General features: G+C 38.2%; 1 protein-coding gene across 1 annotated transcript in view; it reads right to left on the bottom strand.

Moving 5' to 3' along the window:
• Window positions 1-15,500, bottom strand: part of SP1 (Sp1 transcription factor) — a 38,209-nt gene that overhangs the window by 19,373 nt on the left and 3,336 nt on the right. The window lies entirely within an intron of this gene.

Here is a 15,500-nt window from a genome sequence, read left to right as displayed (position 1 = left end):
AGAAGAAGATGATCAGCCCTGATCTAACATCCGCTGCCAATCCTCCTCATCTTTGCTGAGGAAGACTGGCCCTGAGCTAACATCCATGCTCATCTTCCTCTACCTTATATGTGGGACTCCTACCACAGCATGGCTTGACAAGCAGTGCATATGTCTGCACCTGGGATTGCGACCAGCAACCCTGGGCAGCTGAAGCGGAACACACCAACTTAACTGTTGTGCCACTGGGTGGGACCCTAAGGTAACCTTTTAAGGTGAGAACTAGACTTCACTTCGTCTTAATTTGTCCAGATTACTAGATAAGTACTAAAAGCAGATACTCTCATTTATACCTAGTGTTGCAAAAACACATCGCAGTTTTAAACTGCTAATGACAGTATAACAAAAGGACAGAAGATGGAAATGCTGCTCCATAAAAATATACAGCTGCTCATCTACGCATTTGTGTACTCCTTTTCCTGTACTAGTTTCCTTCAACTTTTGCTTAATACGGCAATGAATAATTCAGATGTATTTTATTTAATGTATTTTGGGGTTTATGTTCTCTGTTCTTTTAATATTGATTATGTAATGAATGAATCAGTAAACCAACTCCTGAGGCCTTATTCTAACGAAATGATTCAAAATGAGAAAACAGTATGCTCTATCATATCTTATATTTAAAATACAGGAAAATTTGAAACTACTTGAATATTTGACAAAAGAGAAATAATAAATTGCAGCAAACAAATTGATAGAATATTATACAGCAATTAAAAATCACCCCTTTATTTTTATTTATTTATTTATATTTATTTCTCTTTTTTTTTGAGGAAGATTAGCCCTGAGCTAACTGCTGCCAACCCTCCTCTTTTTGCTGAGGAAGGCTGGCTCTGAGCCAACATCCGTGCCCATCTTCCTCTACTTTATATGTGGGACGCCTGCCACAACATGGCCTGCCAAGCAGTGCCATGTCTGCACCCAGGATCCAAACTGGCGAACCCGAGGCCACCGAAGTTGAACGTGCGAACTTAACTTCTACGCCACTGGGCCGGACCCAAAAATCACCCCTTTAAAAGTGAGATATAAAACAAGGATCCCTACTATTACACCGCTATTATTTAACAAGACAAGAATGAAATGAAGTTTAAATATTAGAAAGGAATACGTAAAATTATTTGTAGATGATATGACAATACACCTGGAAACCTAAAGAAAATCACTACAACTATTGAAAGCAATAAAATTACTATAAGACAGCCATTATAAAATTAATGCATGGAAGTCGAAAGGTTTCCTATACACAAACAACAACCAGTTAGAAATAAAATGGAAGAAAAGGTCCTATTCACAATAGCAAAAAACTATAAAATACTAAGCTTAAACTTAGCAAGAAATGTGCAGGACCAATAAGAAAATAATGAAAGCATACTATGAGTCAGTCAAAATAAAAATCACAGAAGGATTTATTGGGGGAAGCTGACAAAATGTGTCAAATTCATCTGGAAGAATAAGAGACTAATCAGGAAAAAATTTTAAATAGTAATGAGCGAAAATATTAAAACTTTTATAAAGGAAGAGTTATTAAAGTACCAGAAAAACAATAAAATAAAGAAAGCAACTCACAAGAGGAAAAAAATGCAATAATAAACGAAGATATATTTAATTCCCTAATAATCAAATCATGCTAACTAAATCAAGAATCTTTTTTCCCACATATTGGCAAAGATTGGTATCAACGGGAGTATAAATTGCTAGCTTTCTGAAATTCAGTTTAGCTGTAAATATCAAAACATGAAATGTTTAAAACCTATAACCCACTAATGCTTAGAAATTTTTTTATTGATGTGAAATTCACATAACATACAATTAACTATTTGTTTTTTAAGATTTTTTTTTTTCCTTCTTCTCCCCAAAGCCCCCCCAGTACATAGCTGTATATTTCAGTTATGGGTCCTCCTAGTTATGGCATGTGGGATGCCACCTTAGCATGGCTTGATGAGTGGTGCTAGGCCTGTGCCCAGGATCCAAACCAGGAAAACCCTGGGCCACCAAAGCGGAGCGCATCAACTCAACTACTCGGCCATGGGGCCAGCCCCTACAATTAACTATTTTAACATGTACAATTGAGTGGCATTTAGTGCATTCACAAAGTTGTGCAACTACCACCTCTTTTTACTTTGAAAACTTTCATCACCCCAGAAAAACACTCATACCCATTAAGTAATCACTCCTCGTTCTCCCTTCACCCCATCCCCTGGCAGCCACTGTCTCTATGGATTTTCCTATTCTAGATATTTCACATAAATGGAATCATACAATATGTAACCTTTTGCGTCTGGCTTCTTTCACTTAGTAGAATCTTTTCCAGGTTCACTCAATGTTGTAGCATGTATCAATACTTCATTCCTTTTTACGGCTGAATACTATTCCATTGTACAGAAATATCACGTTTTGTTTATTCATTGGACATTTTGGTTGTTTCTAAATGTTATGAATGGGGCTGGCCTGGTGGTGCAGTGGTTAAGTTGGCACATTCCACTTCTCGGTGGCCCTGGGTTCACTGGTTCGGATCGGGGTGTGGACATGGCACTACTTGGCAAAAGCCATGCTGTGGTAGGCGTCCCATATATAAAAGTAGAGGAAGACGGGCATGGATGTTAGCTCAGGGCCAGTCTTCCTCAGCAAAAAGAAGAGGATTGGCAGCAGTTAGCTCAGGGCTAATCTTCCTCAAAAAAAAAAAAATGTTATGAATAATGCTGCTATCAACTCTTGTATACAATTTTCTGTGTGAACATATGTTTTGTTTTAAAAATATATCTAGGAGTAGAACTGCTCACTTAGAGAATTTTAATCTAAAGAGTGTGAACAAACATGTTCATCACAGCATTGCTTATACCAATGAAATTTTGGAAACAAATGTACATGAATAGGGTTAAGTAAATCCTAGTACAAACATACTCTGGAATTACCATACAATCATTTAAAATGATACTGCAGATGTACATTTATTATTATTTATGGAAAAGATGTTCATGATATACTGTTCTGTGAAAACAGATTATGGAGCATTGTGGATAGTATGATCCTATTTAAGTATTAATAAAACTATATATAAATTTCTTTGTAAATTGTACACAAATGTACAAAAAGATGGTTAGAAGGATGTTCACCAAAATTTCAACAGTGGATATCTTTGGATAGTCAAATTTCAATTAATTTTGACTTTATTTTCTGTATTATGAGCACTGTTTAATGTTGTTACCAATATCATTTAAATAAAAGTTATTTTTTTAAACATATTTATTTTTCCTGTCCTCAAAGGTAATTTTTCTAATTTCAGCTGTACAGATCTTTATAAAGTAAATGCTTTGAATTCTCCCATTTCCCACACTGAAAACTGTAATTTACATCAGGAGTCCTTTGTGGGCAACCACTGTTCTCCCTTCAGATCATTTATTCTGCATCCATGTTTATAGTACCAAACACACTCTATATAAAGAAAAACAGAGGTGGTTCCTGCCCTACTGGCATTTAAAATCTAGAACACTGACATACCTAAAATTGTACAAAGAGTGGTTAACAAATATCTTAGATATTTGTTTGTGCGTATTTGTACGTTTATGAATCTACATCACCACAAAGAACTGAGGAGGTATAATGATCCTTATTCTGCAAATGAATCGAAGTCAAGAAATTCCAAAATCACCAAATTAACAGTCAGTTCAGACCTAACCAGTTCCTTAATTTTCTACTTGCATTTTGCAATGGAAGATTAAAGCAAGCAAGTACATACATACAACCAATTATTAGTACAAAACAATTATTACTTGATAAAACCACATAGTTCAGTAGCAATGTTAAACAGTGTTAGGGCGGGCAGATATATTTTGTGCATTTTAATAATATTTGTAACGTACTGTTTCATGATCTGGGATATGGGTAAAAGAATATCCATTGTGGGGCCGGCCTGGTGGCACAGTGGTTAAGTGCACATGTTCCGCTTTGGTGGCCTAGGGTTTGCTGGTTTGGATCCCAGGTGCAGACATGGCACCGCTTGGCACGCCAGGCTGTGGTAGGCATCCCACATATAAAGTAGAGGAAGATGGGCACGGATGTTAGCTCAGTGACAGTCTTCCTCAGCGAAAAGAAGAGGGTTGGCAGCAGTTAGCTCAGGGCTAATCTTCCTCAAAAGAAAAAAAAGAATATCCATTGTATTATCCTTTATATCTGCCTAGATGTCTTAAATTATTATTTTTTTAAAAGATTTTATTTTTCCTTTTTCTCCCCAAAGCCCCCCAGTACACAGTTGTGTATTTTTAGTTGTGGGTCCTTCCAGTTGTAGCATGTGGGATGCCGCCTCAGCATGGCTTGACGAGCAGAGCCATGCCTGCACCCAGGATTCAAAGTGGTGAAACACTGGGCCACCGAAGCAGAGTGCGCGAACTTAACCAGTTGGCCACCGGGCTAGCCCCTTAAATTATTTCATAACCTTTTTTTTTTTTTTAAAGATTGGCACCTGAGCCAACATCTGTTGCCAAGCTTTTTTAAAATTTATTTTTCTTCTCCCCAGAGTCCCCCACCTCATAGTTGTACATTCTAGTTGTAGGTCCTTCTGGCTGTGCTATGTGGGATGCCACCTCAGCATGGCTTGATGAGCAGTGCCATGTCCGTGCCCAAGTTCCAAACCAGCAAAACCCTGGGCCACCAAAGAGGAGGGCACAAACCCAACCACTCGGCCATGGGACCGGCCCCACATAACCATCTTTGAAGTGGATTTTTTTCTTGGGAAAGGAAGAGGATGTGATAGGTGAGAGACAGGGAGTGGAAAAGAAAGCAAAACAGTGCTTTAGTCAAGGCAAGTTCTAGAAAGGTAAAAGGAAAAAATAAAGACTTTTTCATTTGTAGAAAACCAAACAACTCTTAAGAAAATAGGAACAGAAAAATAATTCATCAAAATAGGAAATAGAGAAACCCAATTATCATTAGACAGCGTGTCAACAAGGTGTTTATCAAGAAGAATGTTTTTCTAGCAAACAGTCTGTCTGGAGAGAAAACATAGGCATACACTCTGCACCAAGTTCATAACCAGGCCAACGAGAGATAAAGAAACAGAAAAATCCATGGGTAATCCTAAAACCCTTCTCTACTGTCAACTACTGTTTTTACCAGAATGGTTTATGAAAGAACAAGGCATACTGGCTGGAATTTACTTCCTTTGGTAGTTGTGGTAGTTTAATGACTACACTGATGGACAAGGAATAGAACAGGCAAGAAAGAATGTAAAGGCTTGGACACTTTAACAACTTGGAAGAGCAGCCTTGAACTAAGTGATTAAAGCCCTACCACCTCTAACTAGATGGGAGGACTACAAGGAATGGAACTTCTATTGAGAGATCGGCACTAATATATACTGAGCATGTGCTCTTACATATTTTATCTACCATTTAATCCTAATAATCCCATGGGGTAAATATTAATATTAACCCTCTTTTACAGATAAAGAAACCTCAGCTCAGAGGATGACGAGCTGCCCCTAAATCACATAGGCCGTAAGAAGCAAAGCTACAATTTGGACCCTAGTGTGTCTGCCTACAAATCCCATGCCCTCCCTCTCCTGTCCATACTAAATCTCTCATTCAGGACAAGCTTCTTTTTCTTTCACAAAGTATTTTCAATCAGTTACTGCTAGTTTCAGAGCTGGAGTTATTTCATCCATCAAAGAGTATACGTACTCATAGCTAAACCATTCAACCTATACTACACAGGATGTGAGACATTCATCTGCAAAAACAGTACATAAGGAAGAAAAAAACCAAAAACAGTATTTTGGGTTTAAGATCCCAATTACAGACCGTCACCTATAACTTCCCAACCGGGAGGGTACCAAACAAGTGGGAAGGGGCCGGCCCCGTGGCCGAGTTCACGCGCTCCACTTCAGCGGCCCAGGGTTTTGCCGGTTCGAATCCTAGGCACAGACGGCACCACTCATCAAGCCATGCTGAGATGGCATCCCACATGCCACAGCTAGAAGGACCCACAACTAAAAATACAGAACTATGTACTGGGGGAGGCTTTGGGAGAAAAAGGAAAAACAAAAAAAATCTTTAACAACAACAAAAAACAAGTGGGAAAACTTATCCCAGACAATTTCCCAACAATTTTGTGGATGTTTATATTGCACTTTGAGAGTCATTTCATTTTCCCTCGTAACAGCAGCATAACAAACGGGAAGAAAAACAGTGCTCTTTAGCAAGCCCCCAAGTGCTCATAGTATCAAGTCTCATGAGAAGGCTGGGAACAGAAATGGGAGTAGGGTAGAGGGGAGTATAGGAAAACAGGAGACATGACATGACACAATGTGATTCATTTATAAATAGAACCTTCATGTGCAGTAGTAGGTTTCATCATCAGCCTCCATTTCAGCTTTTAAAAGGCAGCTCCATGGGCCTGATGGCGGTTTTGAACCAGAACTAGCAAAGCCTCTAACTTGACTTCCTAAATGTACAGAAAGTTTATGTTTTCTAAGCGTAACCTTTTGTTTCTTCTAGGTACAGTCTTGTAGACCATGCTGAGCATAATGCCAGGGATCTCCAAAAAATCCTCCCATGGGGTCTTGGGATACATTGCTTCTATGACGGGTCTTCAGATGATGCGACGTTAGTAGTCCCTGAGTAACAATCTCATTAAGAGAATCATTCTGGAGAATGCTATCTATAGTATTGAGGCTTTAGGAGAGCTAAATAAAATCAAAGTCTGTTATAAGTTTTGATGCTTGGCTTTTTGGAAAGGGACAAATTTCTTGGCTGGTACCACTTTTAAACAGCAACAAATTCCTTCGCAAGCAAAACAGTGATTAAAAACCAAATAATCCACGAGAAAAATTTTCAATACCAATAAAGAAGTGCAGGAAATGAAGGTGCCTATTTCATGTAACCCCTATTACAGGCGCCTATTTCTTAAGTTTAAACGTCTATTTCTTAAATTTTTATGGTAAGGCACATCTAGATAATATGATATCATATCTTTCATAATGTCACCATTCTGGTTATTGCAATAAAAATTTTAAGACTTCCGCCAATTAGTTGTCAGAATGTTTTCAGGAATAAATCAAAGAACCATCAGTAATTTAAGTCCGGATGCATCTGAATTTGCTTCATATTTCAGTTTAAACAACACAATGTGATATCGTAGACAGCTCTCACCAGGCATTTGATTAAAAGATTAATTACGACTGCACCAAGATGCGTGGCCATGCTGCAGTTTCCTAAGCATCTAGATAAGGTGGAGATGAGACTATCCATTGTCTCAGATGACAAGACAATTGTCATTTTCTGGGGCTCAAGAGGGTCACTGAATTAATTCCAAAAAGGGAAACGCTTGCCAGCAGCAAGCCATCTTTGCTCTCTGTGGTGTTTTACGCATAAGTAATTAAAATAAGGAAGTAAGCAATTACCAGTTACCTAAGAAGAATGATTTATCTTTTTATTTTTTAAAAGATTTTATTTTTCCTTCTTCTCCCCAAAGCCCCCCAGTACATAGTTGTATATTTTTTAGTTGTGGGTCCTTCCAGTTGTGGCATGTGGGATGCTGCCTCAGCAGGGCCCGATGAGTGGTGCCACGTCCACGCCAGGATCCGAACCGGCAAAACCCTGGGCCGCCGAAGTGGAGCGTGCAGACCCAACCACTCGGCCACAGGGGGCCCTGGTTTATCCTTGAAAGCATGCTCAAATATACTGTGTATCATGACAATTTTTCTTGTGCAATCCTAAGCAGCAATAATTCCTGTCTAAAGTCTCAACCCTTGAGCTCCATTTTAAGTATCTTTACAATATATCCAAGATTTAAATAACATAAAAGTAGCTGGATATCAGCTATAATCTATTAATAATCTTGCCATTAGGTTAGGAAATTCGGAAATAATCTTATAAGAACACTGCTCAGATAGAAAAGCTTAAAATATAGTTCAGACTAAAAATATAGTATGAAAATGTGAGGTTGTTAAAAAATATTTATTTGCTAAAGGGAAAGTTACAAAAAATAACTATTTCCTCAAAAAATTAAAAATAGAATTACCATATGATCCAGCAATCCTACCTCCGGGTACATACCCAAAAGAACTGAAAGCAGGGTCTGGAAGAGATATTCACACCCAGTTCACAGCAGCACTATTCACAATAGCCAAGAGGCAGAAGTAACCCAAACGTCCATCACAGATGAATGGATAAAGAAAATGTGGTATATATATATACAATGGAATATTATTCAGCCTTTAAAAGGAAGGAAATCCTGTTACACACTAAAAAAATGGATGAACTTTGAGGATATTACAGTAAGCAAAACAAGCCAGTCACAAAAAGACAAATACTCTATGATTCTACTTATATGACATATCAGCAAATTCATAGAAATAGAAAGTAGAGTAACGGTTGCGAGGACTGGGGGGAGGGGAAATGAGGAGTTTAGCGGATACAGAGTTTCAGTTGTGTAAGATGAAAAAGTTCTGGAGATCTGTCACATAACAATGAGAACATACTTAACACTACTGAACTGTACAGTAAAAACTGGCTAAGGTGGTAAATTTCATGTTGTGTTTTTTAAAATGAAAAATAATTATTTAAAAAATTACTATATTACTTTGCATATTCTTTTATTTTAAATACTTTTTCCCTAAAATTATGTAAATACTAGGGATTAACAGTGAACAAGCAAAAATATCATTAAGTAAATCACAATATTTATATAATCCTCTTCCCTCCTTTTCCATGTTATCTGCTTTTAGAAACCTGAGCCAACATTATAAATAAAAGGATACTTAACAAAATATTAAAGGACATGACATTTTTTTTCCTGGGGAAGAGTTGCCCTGAGCTAACATCTGTTGCCAATCTTCCTCTTTTTGCTGGAGGAAGATTCGCCCTGAGCTAACATTTGTGCCAATCTTCCTCTATTTTGTATAAGGGCCGCCGACACAGCATAGCTGCCAACAAGCAGTGTAGGTCCAGGGCAGGGAACTGAACCCAGGCTGCCAAAGTAGAGCACGCCAAACTTAACCACTAAGTCATGGGGCTGGCCCCAACATGACAGCATTTTTAATTAAAAATAAATAAAACCTGACAATACAGAACACAGTACCAGGAGATTATCCTATAAATCCAAAACACTTGTCGCCCTATTTTGTCTTATATTTTGCCACATCTCTGAGGATTAGCTGCAGGAAAACTAGTCCCCTCTGAAGTGCACTAAGTATAGGTAAAGTAGCTGTAGCACAGCAGCGAGTGGAGCTTCATGAAGGCAGGGACCACTACCTGTAGCAACGAATCCTAAGAGCCAAGCACATTTGATATACAATAAATGCTCAATAAATTTTGCTAAATTTGTCTATGACTGAAGCATCAAAAACTGGAAACCAGTTTCGCTGTTATACTTTGTTTCTTTTGTGTGTGTGTGTACGAGGAAGACTGTCACTAAGCTAACATCTGTGCCAATCTTCCTCTATTTTATGAGGGATGCCACCACAGTGTAGATGGACAAGAGGCGCTAGGTCCATGCTTGAGATCCGAACCTGTGAACCCTGGGCTGCCAAAGTGAAGCACGCAAACTTAAACACTACGCCACCACCAGGCAGACTCCTGTATCTAATTCTCCAGCCCTGCGGGGTAATTATATTACTAAGTATACTGGTGGTTAATGCCAATGTAAGTTAACTGAACCATGAGTATTATTCAATTTCGTAACGGCATTTAAGGCTAAACAAGGAGGTCATTCAAAACACAATAATGCCAAGAGATATCCTTTTAAAAGAACACCAAACCAAACAAAGAAATTTGATAGTATGGAATATTTCCAAATAGTTTTCAGGGCTAAGGGCTTTTTACCTTAACACAAATGGTCTGGATAAAATTAAAATAGTGGGCCGGTCTGGTGACGCAACAGTTAAGCGCGCACGTTCTGCTTCGGCAGCCTGGGGCTCAGCCGGTTCAGATCCCACGTGCAGACATGGCACCACTTGGCAAAAGCCATGCTGTGGTAGGTGTCCCACGTATAAAGCAGAGGAAGATGGACATGGATGTGAGCTCAGGGCCAGCCTTCCTCAGGAAAAAGAGGAGGATGGGCAGCAGTTAGCTCAGGGCTAATCTTCCTTGGAGGAAAAAAAAATTTTTTTAAGTGGTTTTCATAGGAAAATAAATGTTTGTTGCAAAGAATCCAAATACGTAAGGTTAAGTGTTATTGAGATGGATCTTTCCAAATTATTCAGTATGTTCTTCATTGAATTGACCCTGTTTTGATGGCTTAAAATTGTTACAGCTTTTTGCAAACATAATACAATTAAAACAGAGTGGCCATGGTAGTAGTAATTAACCTGAAGGTTGCAGAGCTGGAAACCTTCATCCCCTCCGATACCCTTTTTGACAGAGCCTAAAGGGTAGAAAGATTGAATGACTTGCCAAAGTTCACTGACAAAACAGTGACAAAGATCTTTTGACTTCAGAAAATGTTCTTTCCACTACACTATTTTCGTATCTTTTACTAGGTCTTCTCTCAAGTAGAAAAATGGCTCGTTTTTTTTTTACCTACTTTGGTTATTTTGAAGTGTTACTAACATTTGTAGCCTAGGACAGACAACAGGAAAAAAAGAAGCAAAAAGCATTGTTAGTCATAAACTTTTCGGGGCCAGCCCAGTGACACAGCTGTTAAATGCGCATGTTCCGCTTTGGCAGCCTGGGGTTTGCCAGTTCGGATCCCAGGTGAGGACATGGCACCACCTGGCAAGCCATGCTGTGGTAGGTGTCCCACATATAAAGGAGAGGGAGAGGGGCACGGATGTTAGCTCAGGGAGTCTTCCTCAGCAAAAAAAAAAAAAAAAAAAAAGAGGCGGATTGGCAGTTGGTCTTAGCTCAGGGCTAATCTTCCTCAAAAAAAAATTTTTTTTCACAGACTACAGATTTTTAAGTTAGCTCTCTCATCTCTTTTTTTTTTTTCTTTTTTGAGGTAGATTAGTCCTGAGCTAACATCTGCCACCAATCCTCCTCTTTTTGCTGAGGAAGGCTGGCCCTGAGCTAACATCCATGCCCATCTTCCTCTGCTTTATATGTGGGACACCTACCACAGCATGGCTTGCCAAACGGTGCCATGTCCGCACCCGGGATCCGAACAAGCGAACCCTGGGCAGACGAAGCAGAACATGCGAACTTAACAGCTGCTGCCACTGGGCGGGCCCCAGCTCTCTCATCTCTTAAAGGGCAAGTCTTTGTCTTGACCTAGGTATTTTACATTTTAACTCCTTCAAAATTATTAAGTTATTGTTTATTTTGCACACAGATCCAGGGTGAGAAGGAGGATTCATAGTAAATTAGATAGGCACATCCAAACTTGCCGAACAAGTAATACTGCCCAGTTTCCATAAGCCATTCAGAGTTTAAAAAACATTGGAGCAAAAGCACAAATTCAAATTACAGCCCAGATTTGCAAGCAACTCTGAAAAAATCTTTCTACAGAAACTTGTTTTGGGGTCTTGTAAGGGGAACAATTCTTAAAACCTAGCATAGTATTAACAATATAGTCATAGTGTGGGCAAACACATTTTTAAATAATGCCTCAGCATACCAGGGCCTGTATAATAACGCTAAACGTTAGAAAAAGGGATAGTACTATTGCGACATACCTTCTGTAAGAAATATGAAAAAAATATGCTTGTTTTTCAATTAAACAGCAAAGTGAAAAATTTCAACAAATCATCTATTAATGTTTACAGACACCCAATAAGTAACTTACAAAGCATTAAGTAATAAAGCTTTTCTAAAGACGTCCATCTTACATTTTAAAACATCTTCAAGGAGAGAAAATAAAACAATCAGAAGCAAGGAATGAGCAGAACTAAGCTATTAGTGGCAACATTTACAAGCTAATTTACAAAGCGGAACAATTAAAAGGAAAGGGAGATATGACAACAGAACAGATACTAAACTTTTCTGAAACACTAGGCATCCTTGTGCTCTTGTTATTTAATTAGGAACTAAAATGGCCACATTACACAATACAACGTGATTTAACAATGATGTCATTTACAGAAAGCCACTGGAATGAATAAATAGAAGCCATTCAAATGTTCTGAAGACCATCTTCTCAGTCTTTTCAAATCAATCAAGGGATCAATGTTTTAAAGGAGACCTTTTCTACTTAAATTAAATCATTTAGAAAGCACTAACATCATCCTGAGAAACAAGTATAATATTAGATAAAGAAGGCAAATGATGCAGAAACTTTTGACATTATATTTAATAAAGCATGTTATTTTAAAATAGAAAATTCTCTTGTACGACCTTTTGCACTAGAATAATTTTGAATACATTTAAGTCATCTAAACCTACTTATCATTAATGTTCAAATGCACTGGTCTAAAAGACAACTTTTCAACAAATTAGTTCTCAGCAATCTGACCCCGAGTTTAGTGACACTGCTGGCAAACCAACTCTGGTATCACATTCAACTTAACTTCTAAGAGAAGACATTTTCCTGACCCCGATAAAACCAAGCAGATGTGAAATTTTTATTTTTAGTGCCTGAAATTTGCCTCTCGAGTGAATTATAGCCATCAAGGAAATATGTTCTATTCTCCTGCCAAAGCCCAGCCCTACACTCTTTATTAGGCAGAACTCCCACGAAGTCATCCAAACTCAGTCTTTCAGAGCCAGCCCCTCCTCAACCTAGGGCAAGAGTTTTCAAGACTTAGCAGTGGCTGAGGAAAAAACTGAAGCTTTAAGCCGAAAAAAAAAGATCCATGAGAGTGTGACTACAAAATGAGAGGAAAGGGTGCTGATAAAGGGAAAGGGGTATTAATAAAAGAAAAAGAAAAAGCTGCAGATAACTTTAAATAAAAAAACCTAAGAGTCCACTGATCAATTCACTGTCTGGAAACTAAATTCAGTTTACTGGGTGGTCCCTTCCTCATACCACCCACAGGGGCAGAGCCATGAAAAACACAGGAATACAGAGATGGCTGGTTTATTTTGGTTCTAAGTTTGTGCCTCTGCCTGTGTATTCAACAAACAGGAGTAAACAAGAGTGAAAGTCAACAGCAGAGCTTAGAAGATTTTTAAAAAAAGATTTTTAAAAATAATAAATGTAACAGACTAAGAGAACACCATGGAGGCTGCAGTCTTCACAATCATGTCTCCCTTTGTGGAGTGCTACCTACCTATCTATGTATCTACATCGTACAACGTGATTTCACGTCCAATGCTCTTTCTACTAGATCATACTAAGAGGTTAAGTTTTCCCAGTAAAATAACTATACATAACCAGAAAAAGGGGTAAAATGAGACACTGTAGCAGCCAGGCAACAGCTGAACAGCACTAAGCTTCCAGGAAATGATTTTATCATCTTTCATTAAGCATAAAGTCAGAGCAACTGAAGGGGAAAAAAGCGTTGCATAAGTACGACTAATCAGAAAGAAGGAAACTTGTACCTTCAGAAACCACTATTAATGAAGCAAACAATCTCAACTCTCACAAAATGGCTTTTCAATGCCTCATTTCCATTAGTGAATGTCAAGCTACCTTACAGAAAGGCATGCATTTTCTTGAGCTCAGAGCTCAGAACATAACAGCTAGGTAGCCTATCCTATGACACAAGAAATGGCAGACCTCCCCAGAGCATGATTTAGCAATGAGAGCGCCTCATAATTGTTCTCTACAACCTAACTTATAAACCTTCTAGAAAGTGCAAGGATCCAAATTATTATTAACTGGAACAATCCCACAACTTTCCTTTCCTTTAAAGAAGAGCAAAACTGCTGGATACAACCACCTAAAAGCAGAGGGAAAACAAACTTGCTAGTGTAGATTACTTCGCAAGTGTCTAAATTTCCAGGCTGCTGAGTTCAGTTTTTATTCAACTTTTCTCACTTCTACTCCCATAATTTTTAGCCTATAAAACACTTGCCAGCTCTAGAGCATTAAATTTCAAAGAGCAAAGATATCTTTTTAAAACATTTTTAATGATCTAAAGGATTTCTCACGTGCAGAGTTAAAATGAACAAGCAATGCCCTAGAGGAGGAGAACTAACCTAACCGTAAGCCCAGCTCTGGCTGTAGTCTCATCACTTAGGTGCTTCTCAGTATCTCACCGTCCTCATTTAGAAAATACGGCAGTCGCACTGCAGGATTTCTTAGATCCCCTCGAGCTCTAATTTTCTATTTCAAGATCTCCAATTCACTAAGAAAATTACTGTCTTGTAAAGGCTCAAAAGGTAGTCATTTTAAACAAAAGAATGTAAGAAAAGGAACTTGAGTAGACCCCCCCCCAATTTTCCAAAACTGCAGGAGGCGGGAAATAAGGTTGCTTATTTGTTATCCTCACTTAAATAAGAACCAGTCTAAATGGAAGGAGACCTCTTCCATTATAATTTCCATTATAAGAAAGTAAACAATTCATGAACCCACATATATTCTAATAGAAGCTCAGTAGCATTAAACTACTTCCCATTTTAATTTTTATATATCATGCCAGAATATAAAAATGTGTATGTATCCTTTTATTGTGCTGTATTCAAGATTAGCTCCATCACGATGGAATTGAAAACGACAAATTCTAAATAGACTCTTACCTTTTTAAATGGATACATTTTAAATTTCAAATAACCAACAGTGAGACAGTTCAAAATGAATGATTAAATATTGTGGTCAACTGATTCAACATACATTTCAATATATACCTCTTCCCTGACCACTCTTCTTCCCGTCAATGCTCTCCTTATTCCTAACTCCTCTCAACTCCACCTCCCCACTCCACTCCAGGCCCCACTCTCTTTCTCTCCCCTCCCTTCTCAACCATACACTAACTTTTAAAGCAGTCTAGGAAGTGGTCCTCTTATCTAGGAAGTATCAGAATCACCTAGGAAGCGTATTAAAAATATATATTAGTGTAAGGAGAGATGAACGGATTCTACTTATAAGGTAAGTATGAGTTAAAAAAATTAAACCTTGATTAACTAGCTTGCTCAGAGAGTAGGATATTCTGGTTAACTAAAGATTAACCAGGCAACGTATTTTGTTGAAAAACCTTCTGGAATCCATTATATCACTCTTCCCTCACGTAGGAGTTGGAGTTCACGAGAAATACTCAAGGACTTAAAAACTGTCCTACAAAGAGGTCAAGTTTATAATCAATTTCTACCCCACGCAGGGGCCTGTAGGCCAAATAAAACCCTCAAGCTAAGATGGGTTTACATTTTTAAATGGTTGCATAAAACAAAGATTATGTGACTGAGATTATATGTGGCCCACAAGGCCTAAAATATCTACTATCCGGCCCTTTACAGAAAAAGCTTGCCGACCCTTATTCTGTAACACCAAAGGCACTGGAAGTACGGAGACCCCAGGGACATCACTCTGATGTACTCCTTTCTCATCACATTAACTGAAAAAAAACGTTTCCGTTAAACAGTTCCAAATGACTTAAATAGAATCACTACTATTTCTCTAACTGACTTGCCTAAATGACTAGCCCTCAAGAAAAC

This window comes from Equus przewalskii, chromosome 5, assembly GCF_037783145.1.
Source record: "Equus przewalskii isolate Varuska chromosome 5, EquPr2, whole genome shotgun sequence".
Taxonomy (NCBI): Eukaryota; Metazoa; Chordata; class Mammalia; order Perissodactyla; family Equidae; genus Equus; species Equus przewalskii.
This window is presented reverse-complemented; position numbering and strand designations above follow the sequence as displayed.